Source organism: Emys orbicularis, chromosome 4 (genome assembly GCF_028017835.1).
Source record: "Emys orbicularis isolate rEmyOrb1 chromosome 4, rEmyOrb1.hap1, whole genome shotgun sequence".
Taxonomy (NCBI): domain Eukaryota; kingdom Metazoa; phylum Chordata; order Testudines; family Emydidae; genus Emys; species Emys orbicularis.
In genome coordinates this window covers 30,638,377-30,657,753 of record NC_088686.1, presented here as the reverse complement: position 1 = coordinate 30,657,753, position 19,377 = coordinate 30,638,377, and the positions used below count along the sequence as shown (strand labels likewise).

The following is a 19,377-nucleotide window of genomic DNA, read 5'->3' as shown; positions in this document are numbered from 1 at the left end:
TCTAATGTGAAAAAGTCATCCTAGAAGATGTATGCTGTGTCAAAACAGTCACTCCACAATAAATAAAATTTCATTTATATACATGGAGTTTCAGCGTGGGAGGAATTTAGTGAAACATCCAGTAAAATATGCTTTTGCATAACCTGACCAAAACCTCAGGCTTGAAAGTCTGCTGTTTTATCTCCTTTTTAGCAGTCTCTTTGTTGTTATTGAAGTTGCTTTCTGGTGTTGCGTGGCCATTTCTATGGAAACCATAGGAGTTTCACCAGCTACCATGCAAATAGCACAGAGATATATGTGGAAAGGGCTGCATATTTGTAATGTTTATATTGAAAGAATTCTTTAGCCCAAGATATAGATGTATGAAGGAAAGTACATAATTAGAATATATTTAAATTACCTATATATAGTTAATTATATCTTATAGGTCAAAGTTAAAGCTATTGAATGTTCATGTCAGTATGGTCATTAACTGCATACCTGAACTGTAAGTGTAATGGAATACTTTTGTAAATTTTAATTGATTATTTTCTGCCTTTTAAAATTACTTTTTTGTTAAATCAGTAATATAGTAGCATAAGGGCCATATCTTTACATCTGAACTTGGCTGAGCCAAGCCAGTTAGTACAGCAGTCAGCCTTCCCGGTATGAAGTGAAATCATCCATCTGGCTGAAAATCTCAGCCAAACCATAGAGATGTTCGACAATGATGCCTCCGATACACTGTGGTGAAGACCAGCTGCACAGGGAGATCAATAGACACAGGAGAAAGCTATGGCAAATCATAAACACGTATTCAACATTCAATTATAAATTCAAGATTTCATCTCTCCTTACACCAGTTATCACCAACACCCAAATGGAATATGAAGCTTCCCTCCTTTGACTGTTTTAGGTGTTTGATAATATATATTGCAGGGAAACAAAAAGTCCTGAATGTGGAATTTTTGTCAGCAGAACTAATGTTTCTCTTTTTTGTGGGGTGGGGGAAGAAGAGAAAGCTATATTTCTGAAGTTTATAGAGATTCATTTAATTATTTGCTATTAAAAGAGAACTGAAATGACTTGCTGACCTTTGAGGATGGAAAACATCCAGAAAAAGGATAGTGGACACATGAACATACACAAGAGTTAAGCAACTGTGCCCAACTTCTTGATATCAACAAGTCTACAATGCACTAACTAGTATTTGAAAGTAGAGATTGAGACCCGTGAAAATGGCAATATCTGATTTGGTCAGAAGCCTCAATTGTTCTCTCGAACAACATTTGGAAGGCAAGGGGGGCTTACAGATTAAACTGTTACTTAAATGAAAAAGAAAGATAAAAATCTAACAAGTCCAGTCAAAGTCAGCTGCTATGCCTGAAATATAACAAGCTTCCCAATTTTTTCAAAACCAGAGAATATATAAGGGTCTAACATCTGAGGGATCTGAGCTGACTGCTGAAAGTCACTGGACCTGAAACTCTGATCTATCAAAAACTGTGTGTAGACTGAACTTTGGGTAACAGCCATGCTTTTGTATACAAGTCACCTATTAACACCACATTTTCATGCAATTTTCTGTTAACCACTGGGATTTAATTAAGAGGTACAAAGTGTAAAAACATGAAGTACAGCCAACAACAGAAGATTTGATATTTTCCTCCCCCACATATTTTGAAAGCTTGTTTTTCTTCTATATATTTCTTCTGGAATTGGAGTTATCGCCAGAGAATTATGAAATGTCCTACTCTTAAAACTGAACAGGCTAGTAAGTTACTTACACCAACATGATGTGCTTTTTATTTCTACCATTTAAATCAGTGGTTCCCAAACTAGGGTTCGTGAACCCCTGGGGGTTCACAAAATATTACAGGGGGTTCTCAGGAAAAAATGTCCTAATGGCGGACAGCTATCCCTAGGGACCCTGGGCAGCACGGGGCCAACAGCCCGGAACCCCTGGACTTCTAAGAGCTAAGCAGATCAAAGTAAGCATATCTGTCACACTGAGGAGATTTAAGCTTCAAGAGTCCTTAAAAGAAATGGAAAGGGAGGTGGATATTTGTTGCTGATTTTAAAATTAAATAGGCAGCTAGTATTATTTTTAAAATTATTATGAAGAACAAGTTTAAGCTTTGTTGTAACGTGCGTTGTTTGCCTGGACTGCTCAAAACCTGAATGCTTGTGTAGGAGGAACTCTTTGAGCTGGCTTCTTAAATACCTTCATGCTGTTTCACATCTGATACTCCTTGATGAAATATAGGAAACTTGTCTTATAACAAGCTTATTCAAAGTGATACAAGCTACGAAAGTGAGATCTTGGAAGAGTGTTGCCGTTTTCATAATGTAATAAAATACTGTAATGATAAATAATAGTGTGTAATAAGCATGTTATAAAAACAAATTTTGTATTTACAAGATCACTACTTTTATAATTTATACTCAGGTAAAGGAGAAAATCCTGGAAATATTTATTTTTAGGAGGGGGTTCACGAGACTTGACATTTTAGTGAAAGGGGTTCACAGGTTGTTAAAGTTTGGGAACAACTGAAAATGAACACATTTTACACAGAGAGCAAAAAAGAGTTCATAGATTATAAGGCCAGAAGGGACCACTGTGATCATATAGTTTGAGCTTCTGTTAAAATAAATAGACTGAGCTCCTTGAGTCTATCATGATAAGGCATGTTGTCCAAAACTTTAATCATTTTTGTGGCTCTTCACTGAACCCTCTCTAACTGATCAATATCCTTCTTGTATTGTGGACACTAACACTAGACATTCTAGTCCAACAGTGATTGCACTAGTGCCAAATACAGAGGTAATATAGCCTCCCCCTAGTCCTACTCGACAGTGCCGTTTATAGCTCCAAGGATCACATTAGCCTTTTGGCCACAGTAAGAACTCATGTTCAGAGTTAGGAATACCAGTTGCATAAATTACACACTTGTTTCTTATTGCTTTTATCCAGGCTAGGGATACTATGGTGTTTGGTTCACCCAACAATTCCTTGGACTTAGTATCAAGTAACAAATTAAGATTCCATTTTCATGTATTAACTTTAAGACACCCAAGAAATAGCACAGCGCTGCGATTATACCATAAAAACAACTGTATGCAGTGTAGTTGTAGACGTGTCGGTCCGAGGATATTAGTGACAATATGAGTGAGGCAACATCTGAAAGGCAAGGTCCAACCATAAATGTCATACATTTGCAAAACATAGCATATTTTACACAAAAAAGAACTTTACAGAAGGTGCTACATTCAACAAAACCAACTGAAGGAGATTTTGGAGGGGCCCAACCAACTACAGGCTGACACTACTGTTAATCTTGTAGAAATTTGGTTTGATGTAGTTAAAGCATTTGAACACAACAGTAAAAAAACCTAGAGAAACTATGGAACCTTTCAATTACCTAGCTTGACCACAAATATCAAGGTCATAGGTTTAGACCAAAAGAGGAAGAAACATAGCGGATGGAAAGTAATCTTGAGTTTATCCTTCTCGTTTAGCATTAAAAACCTGATAGTCCAAATCTATAGCTCCAAATCTGTGCTTGCAAAGGAGGCTGTTTCACAGTTCTCTGCATCAAAACAGTAAGCAAAAATCACAGTAGAAAGGACAGCTGAATTTACATTTCTGACCATTTTTAAGAAACCTCCACATTCAAAGTAGCTTGGGCTACACTTCATACTAGACATAAAAGTGTATCAGAGGTTACTAAGGAGCAAGTACAAAGAGTAGGCCTAATTAGTCAGTTGTACTTGTACTAGGAAAGACTATTCTTGTGGCTTTCTTGAAGAATTACAAGCTTTGGACAATGTGCTCCTTTATGAAGATAAAAAAAAACAAAAAAACTTTTCCCTGTAAAAAAAGTGGTTTTACACAAATTGGAGAAAACAAAAAACCAAAACAAAAACACACAGTAACCCTGGTCCTTCATTCTAAGGCCTTCACAACAAGGCTTAAGTGAGAAGGAAACACCAGCAAAGCTCTCTGGTGCCATAGTGGTGAGAACCACATCCAAGCTTTCTTCATCCACAATGTCACATGTGTAGCCTTGAAGGTGCATTACACAAGAGAAAGAAAATAGAAGAGGGTGTATTTATAAAAGTAGTCAAATTTTCAAGGCCATTCACATTAGGTAAAGTTGGAATTTGACACCCAAGACCAGATCAATGCAGCTCAAAATGATACTCTGTGATGGTCTGCAAAGAGACTCAAACACACGTCCTGTCCTAGCAGCAATCAAAAAATGCTAAATCCAAGGATTCCGCTGCCCACACCCCAAAAGGGCAACATTTATATAAATGGCCAGACAGAAGAACAAAACCAACAATAAAATGCTGTGCTATACAGCAGACTAATACAATAGCAGTACAATGTCCCTATATACTGTACCAAGCTACTCCCAAACAATTTAATGTTTTAATATACTGACAAATTGAATCTCAATCTTATCACAGCAGTCCTTCCAGCTCATTACACACGTGCTCTAACTTTAAAATCAACCTACTTGCATAGATCAGATTTACATGCAAGACTTTAATCATTCATTTTTCATTCGAGAAGTTGATTAACATGAAGCATTTTTCTGTCTAGCAAATTCAACAAAAAGCCACCATTTTTACCTTCTAGGACTTCTGTTCAAATTACACACATGACTGCATGTCTTCTGCAATGACTTTTCATTTTTAGAAAGTTGCTTCATTTTATCTGACTCAGGGTATGTCTACACTACGAGAGTAGTTCGATTTTACTTAAATCGAATATGTGGAATCGATATTACAAAGTCGAACGTGTGTGTCCACACTAAGGACAGTAATTCGACTTTGTGAGTCCACACTAACGGGGCAAGCGTCGACATTGGAAGCGGTGCACTGTGGGCAGCTATCCCACAGTTCCCGCAGCCCATTGGAATTCTGGGTCGAGCCCCCAATGCCTTCTGGGGGAAAAAATGTGTCGAGGGTGGTTTTGGGTAACTGTCATCAACCAACTGTCACCACCGCCCTCCCTCCCTGAAAGCGCCGGCAGGAAATCAGTTCGCGCACTTTTCTGGTCAGTGACAGCCCGAACGCCACAGCACTGAGAGCATGGAGCCCGCTGCGACCATCGCTGCAGTTATGGCTGTTGTCAACACCTCGCAGCTTATCATCCACCTTTCCCAGAGGCAGATGCTGAGAAATCGGGCGAGGAGGCTACGGCAGCGCGGTGAGGACCTGAAGTCTGAGAGTGGCACAGACCTGTCACAAAGCACGGGACCCCGCGCCGAGGACATCATGGTGGCAATGGGTCATGTTGATGTTGTGGAACGGCGATTCTGGGCCCGGGAAACAAGCACGGACTGGTGGGACCGCATAGTGCTGCAGGTCTGGGATGAATCACAGTGGCTGCGAAACTTTCGCATGCGTAAGGGAACTTTCCTTGAACTTTGTGAGTTGCTGTCCCCTACCCTGAAGCGCAAGGACACCCGGATGCGAGCAGCCCTGAGTGTCCAGAAGTGAGTGGCCATAGCCCTCTGGATGCTTGCAACGCCGGACAGCTACCGGTCAGTCGCGAACCACTTTGGCGTGGGCAAATCTACCGTGGGGGTTGTTGTGATGCAAGTAGCCAACGCAATCGTTGAGCTACTGCTCTCAAAGGTAGTGACCCTGGGAAACGTGCAGGTCATCATAGATGGCTTCGCCGCGATGGGATTCCCAAACTGCGGTGGGGCTATAGATGGAACTCACATCCCTATCCTGGGACCGGACCACCAGGCCAGCCAGTACATTAACCGAAAGGGCTACTTTTCAATGGTGCTGCAAGCACTGGTGGACCATAGGGGACGTTTTACAAACATCAACGTCGGATGGCCAGGCAAGGTTCATGACGCTCGTGTTTTCAGGAACTCAGGTCTGTTTAGACGGCTGCAGGAAGGTATTTACTTCCCGGACCACAAAATAAGTCTTGGGGATGTGGAGATGCCTATAGTCATCCTCGGGGACCCAGCCTACCCGCTAATGCCCTGGCTCATGAAGCCCTATACAGGCGCCCTGGACACTGAAAAAGAACTCTTCAACTACCGGCTGAGCAAGTGCAGAATGGTGGTGGAGTGTGCTTTTGGACATCTCAAGGGGAGATGGAGAACCTTACTGACTCGCTGTGATCTCAGCGAAACCAATATCCCCATTGTTATTGCAGCTTGCTATGTGCTCCACAATCTCTGTGAGAGCAAGGGAGAGACCTTTATGGCGGGGTGGGAGGTTGAGGCAAATAGCCTGGCTGCTGATTACGCCCAGCCAGACAGCCGGGCGATTAGAAGAGCCCAGCGGGACGCGCTGTGCATCCGGGAGGCTTTGAAAGCTAGGTTCCTGAGTGAGCAGGGTAACCTGTGACTATTAAGTTTGTTTACAGAGAAGCTGAACCTGCCCCCGTTTCTTTACCCAGTAAATGTTCACTATCCTCTCCAGTTACATACCCTGTTCACCCCCTTCCAACACACGTTTAAAAATAAAATCACTTGAAATTTGTTAATGAACACCGTTTTCTTTATTAGTGTTTTCGCGGGAAAGTGTTGAACCTGGGACGCAGACTGTGGTGGGGAGCGGGTGTAGTGTAGTGATGCAAACGACGCTTCTAAATCCAGGAATGACAGGCTGCGCACTGGTGGACTGGTTGTTTCAACGGAGCCTGCCACCCCTCCTGTTCGGGACTCTATGTGTGGGGGCTATGTGACTTTGTGGCAGGGGGAGGACGGTTACAGATCCCCTGCTGCATGGCTCTGTGATCCAGGATAAGGACCGCTGCATAAGATCTCTAACCGCCCTCCCCTGCCACAAAGTCACATAGCCCCCCCACACACAGAACATGAAAACCACCTCCCAGACTGACCAGGGTAACTAGTGAATGCAATGTGTGTGCGCCCTGCTGCTGAACCTGCCCCCGCGTCTGTACCCTGGTAAAGGTGACTGTCCTGTCCAATTACCAACCCCCTTCCCCCCCTTCAAACAGACTCTCCTCTAAAAGAACATGATGGAAACAGTAATTAACAGAAACGTATTTTTTATTAGCAACTACACATGAAACTGGGGGATGAAACTGGGACGGGGGCTTGGGTGAGACGGGAAGGAAAGGACTTATCAAATTTTGGGGAATGAGAGCCTTCTGGTACTTGAGCAGTCTGCAGGGGTGGAGTGAGAGTTTTCACGGACTCTGCCGCCCCTCCTTCTTGGGACTTTGGGTGAGGGGGGTATGGGACTTTGTGGCGGGGGAGGGCGGTTAGAGATAGACTGCAGGGGGGCTCTGTCCTCCTGCCTCCGGTCCTGCAGAACATCCACAAGGCGCCGGAGCGTGTCCGTTTGCTCCCTCATTAGTCCAAGCAGCGTTTGAGTCGCCTGCTGGTCTTCCTGCCGCCACCTCTCCTCCCGTTCCATGTGTGATCGGTGCATTTGGGACAAGTTCTCCCTCCATTGGGTCTGCTGGGCTGCCTGGGCTCGGGAGCAGCTCATAAGTTCCGAGAACATGTCCTCCCGTGTCCTCTTCTTCCTACGCCTAATCTGCACTAGCCTCTGGGACTGTGATGCCAGGGTAGTTCGGGAGACAGTCGCAGCTGTGGGATAGGAAAAAGGGAGTGAATTCCTCAGAAAGTTAAATTTTTGGTTGAACAAAGAACATAGTCTTTCTCTGTGAACAAGACCATGCACAGCACCTATCACATGCGCACTCAGGACAAGGTCGAATTTTCGGCCTTCGCATTCAGTGCCTGGGGTCTTGCAGTGCAGATCAGACAAGCGGGACAGGACAGCGGAATTTGGGTAACAGGCTGACATGGTAAGCCGTAGACTTCTGGCTGCTTAAAACTTTAATAGCAGCACTGGCCTCCTTTCACATTCAAAGCAATGCCAGTCCCTGCTGCCAGCAATCTGGCAAGCATGAACTCTGCCCCTGTCCCACCCCCTCGCGGCTGTCCCAGGGAAAGATCCCGGTATGCTGCTCCTCTCCCGCCTCCACCGCGTGGCTCTAAACCGCCGGTTACAGTTCTGTAAAGGAACAGGCAAGCAGTCCCAATACTAACATTCCCCTACCTAATTCAAAGCAGGTCACCATGAGCAACATCACTCTGATGAGGATTTCAGAGACGGAGAAACAACGGATGCTTCGGGAAAGCCTGCAAAGACCAGGGCCGTATGCCGCCATGCTCTGCAAGGCTATGATCCCCGAGTACTTGCTTGTCTCCTGGCGCGGAAACGTCTCCTACCACGGAGGACCCAATAAGGCCGCTCTCCCCAGGAACCTGATGCAAAGGCTTTCCAACTACCTCCAGGAGAGCTTCGTGGAGATGTCCCAGGAGGATTTCTGCTCTATCCCCGGACATATAGACCGGATTTTACTGTAGCTGCACTGGCAGGGACTAAACAGTAGAGCGCCTAGGGCAAAACAATCATGCTAAACCGGACATTGTTAGATTTTTTTTCAGTAGTTGCACTGCCAAGGACTGAAACGTTAAGCGCCTAGGGCAAACTAATCATGAAAAACCCATTGTTAATATTCCTGTTCTGTTAAAAATAAATGTGTACATGTTTAAAACACTTACCGACTGATCCTTCCCCTGATTCTGTGTCCGGGTTAACGCCTGGGGACGGTTGGTAGGGGATCTCTGTAAGGGTGATGAAGAGATCCTGGCTGTCGGGGAAATCAGCGTTGTAAGCGCTGTCGACTGCCTCGTCCTCCTCATCTCCTTCCTCATCTTCCCCGTCCGCTAACATGTCAGAGGAAGCGGCCGTCGACAATATCCCATCCTCAGAGTCCACGGTCAGTGGTGGGGTAGTGGTGGCGGCCGCACCTAGGATGGAATGCAGTGCCTCGTAGAAACGGGATGTCTGGGGCTGGGATCCGGAGCGTCCGTTTGCCTCTTTGGTCTTCTGGTAGCCTTGTCTCAGCTCCTTGATTTTCACGCGGCACTGCGTTGCATCCCGGCTGTATCCTCTCTCTGCCATGGCTTTAGAGATCTTCTCGTAGATCTTTGCATTCCGTCTTTTCGATCGCAGCTCGGAAAGCACGGACTCATCGCCCCACACAGCGATCAGATCCAAGACTTCCCGATCAGTCCATGCTGGGGCCCTCTTTCTATTCTGAGATTGCATGGCCATCTCTGCTGGAGAGCTCTGCATCGTTGCCAGTGCTGCTGAGCTCGCCACGATGTCCAAACAGGAAATGAGATTCAAACTGCCCAGACAGGAAAAGGAATTCAAATTTTCCCAGGGCTTTTCCTGTGTGGCTGGTCAGAGCATCCGAGCTCGGACTGCTGTCCAGAGCGTCAACAGAGTGGTGCACTGTGGGATAGCTCCCGGAGCTATTACTGTCGATTTCCATCCACACCTAGCCTAATTCGACATGGCCATGTCGAATTTAGCGCTACTCCCCTCGTTGGGGAGGAGTACAGAAGTCTAATTTAAGAGACCTCTATGTCGAACTAAATAGCTTCGTGGTGTGGACGGGTGCAGAGTTAATTCGATGTAACGGTGCTAAATTCGACATGAACTCCTAGTGTAGACCAGGCCTCAAAGACAAAATGTCTTTACATCTGTGCTATGCAACAGCATTAAAGATATCCAGCCCCCCCCACCCCAAAAAAAAACCTATGCAAATATCACTGAACAGTACCAAGTCTAACTGCACACCTTTACAAAGAACATGAAAAATGAGGAAAATCCCCCTAATTTTAGCTGATCTCCGGCATTTACAATGTCTTCTGACAAAATATGCTACTGTGGCACATTTTGGAGAAATCTGAAATTTAAAAAAACATTCTGGCCAAATCAAAAGGAAGTAGTCTTTTTCTGTTTTTTTAAGTACAGAAAATAAAATAAGTAAATCCTCTTTTTAATACAATTAATATACCGCAGGGGCATTAGCAAAGTAAAGATGGACAATATAATTGTCATGGAATATTTCAGACTTAAAAACAAAGTTGAAAACGTTTTATGTGCTTTTAAATGTCTTGTATATTTATAAAATATACTGCTGGTTTTAATGCATATCTCTGTATGCTATTAAACCATAAGTCTTGTTTACTGTATGACTTTTCCAGGAAGAATCAGTTAAAGTTTAAACCAAACTAGGAAATTGCTTGGACAGATTTTTTTCCCCCCTTGAAAAAAACCTGACAGCTATATGATAAGTCTTCATTCTAGTTGAGTCAAATATCTGAGAATTCGGTTTATATTTTCCACAGCATATAATTGGCTTCAGCCATTTTGTTTGGCAACTGCTATAATTAGTTTTCAAATATGCAGCCCAACTAGAAACACTGCGCAAGGCAAAAGCCACTATTATCGGCACAAGCATACCATAGTCAAAGTGCCAAGAAAAAATGCCTTAAGATTCAAAAACCAATCTTTTAGTGGTAAAAAACCTACTAGAGAAGAGGTTGGGGTTCTTGTACAGTATGTTTACAGTGCTAACGATTTAGTAAGCATCAGTAAGTTGATTACCCAAACCTAAACAGATTTTTTAAAAATATAAATATATGGCATCTTCACTTCCAAAAAGCAGCAACTCTCTTATGCACTGAGGAAATCCATTCTTAAAAAGATGTGAAGATTAATACTTGTTAAAGCCTTTCACAATTCAAATTTGAAAGAACCCTTAAGTGTAGATGTGCACTTTTGGTTTGTTCTCAGAGCTTATACTAACAATATCACATAAAACAGAAATGAACTAACAGTTTTCTTGGAATTGGCATGCAAACAAGTACACAAACAAAGGCAATCCAGAATTCTTATGTTCTGGGCCACCAAAATAGATTTGCTTTTATTTCTATGGGGCTTAACACTAATATCTAAATGTCTCACAATACCTCATAAAATAGGAAAGTATTATTCCCATTTTATAGATTGATCACAGAGGTAACAGAGGGAGTTATTTATAACTTCCTAAAGTGAGTATGCAGTAGTGTTTTGGCCATGTTGGTCTCAGGATATTAGAGAAACAAGGTATATTTTATACCTCACCCATTCTGTCTCTCTAATTTTCCTAAAGTAATAGAGCAGGGGTTCTCAAACTGGGGGTCGTGAGGTTATTACATGGGGGGGAGGGGGGTCGCGAGCTGTCAGCCTCCACCCCAAACCCCACTTCGCCTCCAGCATTTAGAATAGTGTTAAATATGAAAAGTGTTTTGAATTTATAAGGGGGGGTTGCACTCAGAGGCTTGCTTTGTGAAAGGGGTCACCAGTACAAAAGTTTAAGTAGAGGAAGTAATCAGCAGCACCAAGAATAGAACTCAGACCTACCGATTCCCAAGTCTGAAACGTAAGACCATCTTTCCTGCCTCAACATATCGTTTTATAGATTGTAACAGGTTTGCCCAATAAATGCTATTGTCATAGCTCTTATAACAAACTAGATTATGTATATTAACATGCTTATCTGAGCATCCAGAGTTCCACAACTTGCTGCCAAAGCACAAAAAGAAGGCTGCTTTCCTTTCTTTTAGCCTCCATATATTTAGGATTTTCTCAATGATAAAAGTATTTAGTGGTAATTATATTATCTGCCTGATTTACTTACAGAAGATAAACTTATTAATACACCTATTTTGTGTAACGCAATATCAAGCACACATGAACTCGGTGAGGTTACTTACTATGCTGATAAATCTCCAAGACAAAAATATGTATTTCTGGTTCCACAACAAGGCTGGCTAACCTTACAGCATTCTAAAAAACTTGGTGTGCTGTAGCAGTAGAGGTCACAAGAGCTCTGAAAGAAAGCGGGATACATAATATGCTCATTTGCATGGTAAATACTCAAAGCTCTTGTAGCATACAGCTATTTAACTGAAAAAAAACTTATGTATCTTATAGTGCATGGATCAGTAACTTGTTAAAAGACAGGAAGTAAAGGGTAGTAATAAATAGCCAGTTTTCACAATGGAAAGTGATAAACAGTGTGGTTGCCCAAGGATCTGTACTGGAACCTATGCTATTCAACATATTCAAAAGTTAAGTCCAAAACTGACTGCAAAGAGTGACAAAGGGATCTCACAAAACTGGGTCTCGGGCAAAAAATTCAATGTTGATAAGTGTAAAGTAATACACATTGGAAAATAATCCCAATTACACACAAAATGACAGGGGTCTAAATTAGCTGTTACCACTTAAGAAAGATCTTGGAGTCATTGTGGACAGTGCTTTGAAAACATTTGCTCAATATGCAAGGGGCAGTCAAAAAAAGCTAAATGAATGGTAGGAACCATTAGGAAAGGGACAGATAGGACACAAAATATCAATGCCTCTATATAAATCCATGGTTCTCACACACACCTTGAATACTGTGTGCAGTTCTGGTTGCCTCATCTCCAAAAATAAAAAATATTAGAATTGGAAAAGGTACAGAGAAGGGCAACAAAAATGATTACGGGTATGGGACAGCTTCCATACGAGGAGAGATTAAAAAGACAGACTGTTCATCTTAGAAAAGAGATTATTAAAGGGGGATAGGATAGAGGTCTATAAAAAATAATAATCATGAATTGTGTGGAGAAAATGATTAGGGAAGTATTATTTATCCCTTAACATAACACAAGAACCAGTTCACCCAATGAAATTAATAGGCAGCAGGTTTAAAAACAAACATAAGAAAGTACTTCTTCACATAACACACAATAGATCTTGTTGCCAGGGGATGTTGTGAAGGCCAAAAGTATAACTGAGTTCAAAAAAGAATTAGATAAGTTCATGGATAGGACCATTAATGGCTATTAGCCAAGATGGTCAGGGATGCATCCCTATGCTCTGGGTGTCCCTAAACTTCTGACTGCCCGAAGCTGGGAATGGGCAACAGTGGATGGATCACTCAATAATTACCTTGTTTAGTTCACTCCCTCTGAAGCATCTGGCACTGGCCACTGTCGGAAAACAGGACGCTGGGCTAGATGGACCATTGATCTGACCCACTGTGGCCATTATGTTTTTATGGTATCTAGGCATCAGGGTCTAACCTCTAAGAAAAAACTGTGTGAGCGAAGTTCTTTACTCTGTGCTCTGTCCATTCACAGCCTGGTATTTTCAGCCAAACAAGTGATCCTACCATGATTAAAAAAAAACCAAAAAAAAAACCAACCAGCCTGTGGTTAGTTATTCACGATTTCTAGTTCAATCCCTTTCAAATGAAAGGATTTATTTTGCATACACTATCAAACAGAACTGCAGGATTCAAGTACTACTTACACTATGTTTTCTTATGAAAATGCTGATCTAAATATTAAAACAAGAGCTCAGGGGTAATAATGTTTTCCATATTAATTGGAAAACACAACTAGAAGTAATTTTTAATAGATTGGGGGGAGGGCTTTGGGAAGACTATTTTTTTTATACAAACAGAAAGCTACAAGTCTGTTTACCTTTCACCCGTTCTTCATAATTTACATTTTTGACCGTTTCTTTGCAAGGTGCATTGTTCGGTGGTTTGGCTGAACGAATTCTCAGTCAAGATGCAGTTCTTCTGTAGGTATGCTTCATCTGCAAGAGCTACTGAAACTTCTAACTAGCCCAAGATGTTCTCTTTATGCATTTGTTCTTTCCTTTTGTTCTGACACGAATGAAGGGAAGAGGAAGAAACATTTGCTATATTGAATTACCCTACTTATTAATACAGTATACTTATTTCTCTCCAAACAGACTGAGGATGATCAGAACCCTATACACCCTTATAGCTAAATACATCTACAACAGGAGCATGTGATCCAACAGTATGAATTTAAATTACAAAGGAGTGCATATAAAGGTCGTAAAGTAGAACATAGCTCTTTATTGTAGAAACAGTTCCATCAGTGTGTCTCTGCAATCTCCCATGGTTTCATAAAAGGTGCCAGGAAAACAATCACTGTTGATAGGCACCCCTCGCCCCCTTCCAACTTCCAACCCATCAAATATTACAACATACTAGTCTCTCTCTTCTGAAGCATTGGGGAGACACAAGCCACATGGCAGTTACGTGTTAGGTGCCATACAAATAGAACAAAACCACGGTCTCTACCCCAAAGCATTTACTATCTAAGTATAGGACAAGAGAACACACAGTGTACAAGAATGAGACACGATTAGTCAGCATGATATGCAAGAGTCTCACCATACAAGCAGCCTAGATAGCTATATAAATTGTCTTACTATCCTTTGTTTAAAAAAAGAAAATCTAACTAAAAGAAACACTAAAAAAAAAAAAAAGCTACACTCAAGTTGCCTGCAAACCAAGAATAGTCTTCAAAAACACAGACAAATTACATAACAGTAACTGCTATTAGGACCCACTAAGAAAAGAGCTTTAGTTACAAACTCACCTTCAGGAGTTTGTAAATCAGTTGTTATGCATACACACACCCTCCTCGATAAAACCTGATATGCAAGATCTCAGCCGAAGATAAACTTTTTGTATTTAGCCACTTTCACATTAAAAGAATGCAAAAACACTGACCTGATCTCAGATATTGTTTGTACTGAAATAACAAACATACAATCAGATGGCCCTATTATAATATTTTAATATTAATTTAAGAGCGTACACATTACAATTCTTTTCCATCCTATGCTGTCCTTTTCCATATGGCAAACTGATTTCCCCCCATATTTTATATTAAGTTGAAATCAACATGGCTGTTATCATTTAGCTACTAAAATTTATATATTGTAATTTCTTATGTAAAGAGATCTTTAGTGGGTTATCAGCATCGATCATTTCAGCACATGTACATAATGAAACATAACACAATGACCTTTGAGTGCTACAATATCTGCATACACAAGCACAAACTCTAGACAGTCAGAAACACACCATATTAAGAGCTAAGCCAGCCCCTTATTATCTACATCAAATTTTCAATGTGACTGCAACCAGCTATAAAACTTTGTTCATAAGGTTTTTTCCTATTTGAAAGAAGATTCTGTGTTGATGAGGAAGAAATAGGCTCTTAGATGGGAGAATAAAAGGGATCAATTAAGCTCAGAATGAAAGATTTAGTCAGAGAACCATTTTAGCACTTAGATAGCAAACTTGGATCTTTGTTTACATTTTCTCCCAGCAAGAAGAGGAAGTTATGTCTTCCAGATTTCCTACAGCAAGCATTTTCTGGATTTCTGAAGTGATGGCTCCTTGTCCTATCGCATGAAGACAATCATAACAGACATTTTACATAAAAATCCAGGGAGTGTCAAATACTCATGTCAGTTTATTAAAAGCCTAAAATGGATAACTATTTTATTGAAAGGTACTATATATACACGCAACTCATTTACTGAATTTTGCAACACCAACATACTTCAAAACGTGTGAACGTATGCATCATCAGTCTTGACATGTAACTACTAGAACCTCTGGCAAAATGAATAAGTAGACTGTCTTTATTGTGGTAAAATAGACCCCTGAGCAGAGTGATTATCCTTGCCCAAGCCAGATATCTTACACCTTTACAATTGTCCCACACCACAAATTAAGCATTCTCTGTCTTTGGATAGGGCTGGTATATTCTAATATTGTGTGTGGAGGAGAGGGGAAATTTCTATTTATTTTTATTACCAATCAACTGGGTTGTGTTTATTAGTGGAAAGACACCATTACAATCTACCCCTTAAAAATGAAACAGTCATCTGTGCCCTATTTTCTACTTCATGAAATACGCTATCCTTCCCTTGGTCCCCACAATTTCTCCCTTCCCCATTTCATTTTATCCTGCATGCTCTGGGTATGTGTTGGGGAGCGGAGGGAGCAGAAGATGGTTCATCCAAGATCTCACATTTTTCTTTACACTCGTCCATTATCTGCAATGGTCATCCCTGAACATGCACCTCTGAAGACTCTCAACATGGCTTTTTAGTCAAATAGTTAGGAGAGAACAATACAAAGCACTCCCTCTTGAGTTCTCTTTTCTGTTCCTCCAAGTGAAGGAAACACTTTCCAGTTAACATATATTGCCACTTGATCCCCAGTTTAAATTCCCACTGCTGCTCTTCCTTTCTATTTCACAAAATGGTAAAAGCGCCTTTAAACTTGGTGGAGGTGAAAAAGTGAGAGGAAAGAAATTTCTATATTACTCACAATAATATATAATTAATAATAATAATAATAATAAAGGGAATAAGAGAGACTCAGTAACTGGTATATAGTTTCCAAATTAAAGTATTTGCAGCGACATACTTTAAACACCACATTCAGTGACCTCTTCTTCATTTCAGAGTAATTATTCAATAGACTCTAGAAGTTAAGATGCCTCACTGCTATATTTTGAGGCATAACTCTTCTCAGATTTGTACATTACAATAATGGGATATACCTAGAGATCAATAGGTAGCTGAGAAAAGTCTTTCCAGTTTTGTAAAATGTTAAATAGTTGTTATATATACACAAAAGAACAAATTGATAGCATTAGAAAATGTATAGTCACTGACTGTATTAATAAATGTCTATTCAAATGTTGTTTGTTGATTTAGTGGGTGGGGGGAGGGAGTGTGTTTTTTTGAGACTGAACCATAACTCCCCACCTCCTGCCCCAAAGTATGATGAAGCTGCCATGGAGTATGGTATGAATAACTGTAACCTGGGCTGCCTGACAGCCCAGCCACATTTCCATTCTGAGAGACCTATCGAATGTGTTTCTAAAATGTATTGGACATATTGGTATGTAGGCAGCACATGCAATGTTAAATAAGTTTCCCTGCTTCAGCCAATTAACCCTGCTTTAAACATTTTAACTGGTGTCTACGTAAGGTAGGTCTCCACTGCAGGTTATCCAGGTCTAGGCACTGTGGTAAGACAAACCCATCTGCAGGACTTCAGAGCCACACTTGACTCATCCCCACGTAGCTGCAGCCACATTGGTCCTGCAGTAGGCCAAGTTAAGGGCTAGGATTTCTGTAGGCATATCCCAGGTTTCTTAGTGCCTCACTAACTTGAGCCACTCTGATTTATTTTGCAGTATGTTGTGGGAAAACTTGTCTGTCCTTCCCAAGCCTCTGTGTGGAAGTAGTCACAGCCTGCCACCTCAGTAGCATAAAACACTTCTGGCTCAGCACACTCCTCACTTCTTTCCTCTCCATCCAGGCCAAAGCACGGTTCCCACGTCAGGTGCATGAATTGTTTCCTACTTTTGGCAGCACTGTTGTTTCAGCAGGATGCAGTTACAGGTATGGGATATGGTGGAGGGCACTTCAACAGCTGTTTGTGACCCTCCTAAGGCAGCCACAGGTATTCAAGAAAAAGATCATGCAAGCTAGATGTTGATATGGCAGAGCAGAGACAGCTGATGCATGCCACCTATCTTACATGGACTGGTACCTCTGGTGCAGAACAACTTGTAGTGTCATTACATCATCATGCAGATCTGGGAAGATCAGCAGTGCCTCCAGAACACTTCCCCATGAGGAAGTAGACTGTCATGTGAGGATCTTGCCCTGACCTTTCAGTGCCAGATCATGCTAATAAGGGAGGCCATACCAATCCAGAAGTGGGTTGATACTGCCATCTGGAAGTTTGCTACCCTACACTGCACAGGTCCATGCCTAACCACTTTGGTGTTGGCAAGCTAACTCAGTGCTGTAGTGATGGAGCTTTGTGGTTTTACCCATAGGTAGCAGACACAGTTAGTGTGTCTAAAACAGCTGGCTTTGAGAGAATGGGGTTTCCAAACTGCACTGGAGCCACTGATGACATATCTCTACCCACTGTTTGTCCGGCACAAGGAGCATATGTCAACCAGCAAGGACATTACTCAAATCATCATGAAGGTCTTGGTCAACCATAAGAAGAGGTCATTCACGTTGGCCAAGAACTGCAGTTCTTCAAGATGCATGTCCCTGTGGGTGCTCCACTTCAGGAGCTCATGTGCCTCGCAAGCCTTGAGTCTGCAATTTTTCTGCTAGCAGTACCCATTCGGCCTGTGCATGTTTAGCCTATGCCTCTTGGTGTCTGGCATAAGGACACCAACATCTGTGAGAATAAGGTGGAGGGTTTCCACTAGGAGTGGACTCAAGACACTGCTGGTTTACAAGTCCAATATAGGCAGTCAGAGATTGCACCGGTCATCACTGAGGCTGAGTTCAGGTGAGCAAAAGAAATTAGGGATTCTTGTGTGCCCGTGTTGCCCACATCCTTGCATCACATGGTAATATGCCTCGAGAAGCAAAATGATGCATACTACTGCAGTGTGTGTGCATGCATGCATATGTGTAGATATATGTTTATTTGCTATTGTGTTTGTGCAAAGTAGATATTTCATCATGTGCTGACTGTAAATCAACAAACAGAGATGGTAAGCTACAGGGCAGCCGCTGGAAGAGTGGTCTGCCCAGGAATCTCACCAACCATCTTGGGTCACCTACATAAAAAAAACGTATATTTTATATACTTATAAGTATATAATATCCTTTTTTTTTAAAATATAAAAACACACCAGCCAGGCAGGAGTGGAGAAAAAAAATTCAGGCAAGCAGTAAGAGAATGCTTAACCAAGATACAGAAGCTTGAGTACACCACAACTTCCTTCCCCCTCCCACAGGCCTGGACAGCATCAGGAGACCAAGTACCACAATCACGAAGGGACTTTTTCCACTTAGTACAACCACTGGGACTTAAAATACAGGCTGTCTGGAGTTAATACTAGTATTGGTATAACTATGTAATAGTACACCAGTGTGTACAAAGTTATAAGGCGAGGAGTCTGTGGAAATATGCATTTATGCTTGCTAAGCCCATAATCCCAGCTTTGATTCTCCTCCCATCCCCCAGTAATTAGTTCAAACATAGCTCGACTGAATCATTAGTTGCATGTTTAATATGCATCCCCCCACACAGAGCTTGGAATCCATCTTAAATCACACATGTAGGGATGGAGAAAGGGTGAACTGAAGCTAAGGCCCCACCATAGCTCCAGCCCCGCCGCTGCTCCTGCAGCAGGGATTGACTGCTGCTGCTCCCGCCCCAGGGTAGCTGACCCAACTCCAGCCGCTGTTCTGGCGGTCCCACGGATGGCCACCAGTCAGCTGCTCCGAAAGCCCAGGGTTAACAGCTGCTCCAGCCCTGCCCCAGAAGTAGACATGGAGGTCCCAAAAAAACCCATGGAATCCATGACCTCCATGTAGAATCATAGCCTTAGTCATAACCTGGGAAATATTCCCACTTAAGTTGCAATTTCCCCCCAGATAATGAAAATGGAAGCAGACAGTTATTCAGCTGTAGCTCTAGCTCTGCTGCTGCTTCCTATGCAGTCCATTCCCCAGGCTCATCCCCAAATAATTTTCAGATTATAGATCCAGGGTGTCCCCCAGACCATCAGACCACATGGTCTGTTCCAGCTCTTCTGCACCCTCTGCTGCAAGGGTCTCCTCTGGTACCATCCCTGTCCTGGTCTAAAAACAAAAAAA

The 19,377-nt window shown here is 42.1% G+C and overlaps 1 protein-coding gene across 1 annotated transcript in view; it reads right to left on the bottom strand.

Annotated features, from left to right (window-relative positions):
* Window positions 1-13,541, bottom strand: part of BTBD7 (BTB domain containing 7) — an 82,010-nt gene extending 68,469 nt beyond the window's left edge. Inside the window, exons 1-2 of the mRNA XM_065403634.1 lie at window positions 13,371-13,541; window positions 11,613-11,728 (exon numbers count right to left, since the gene is read on the bottom strand). The gene's annotated coding sequence lies outside the window, so the exon portion shown is untranslated. The remainder of the gene's footprint in view (window positions 1-11,612; window positions 11,729-13,370) is intronic.
* Between the last annotated feature and the right edge of the window lie 5,836 nt (window positions 13,542-19,377).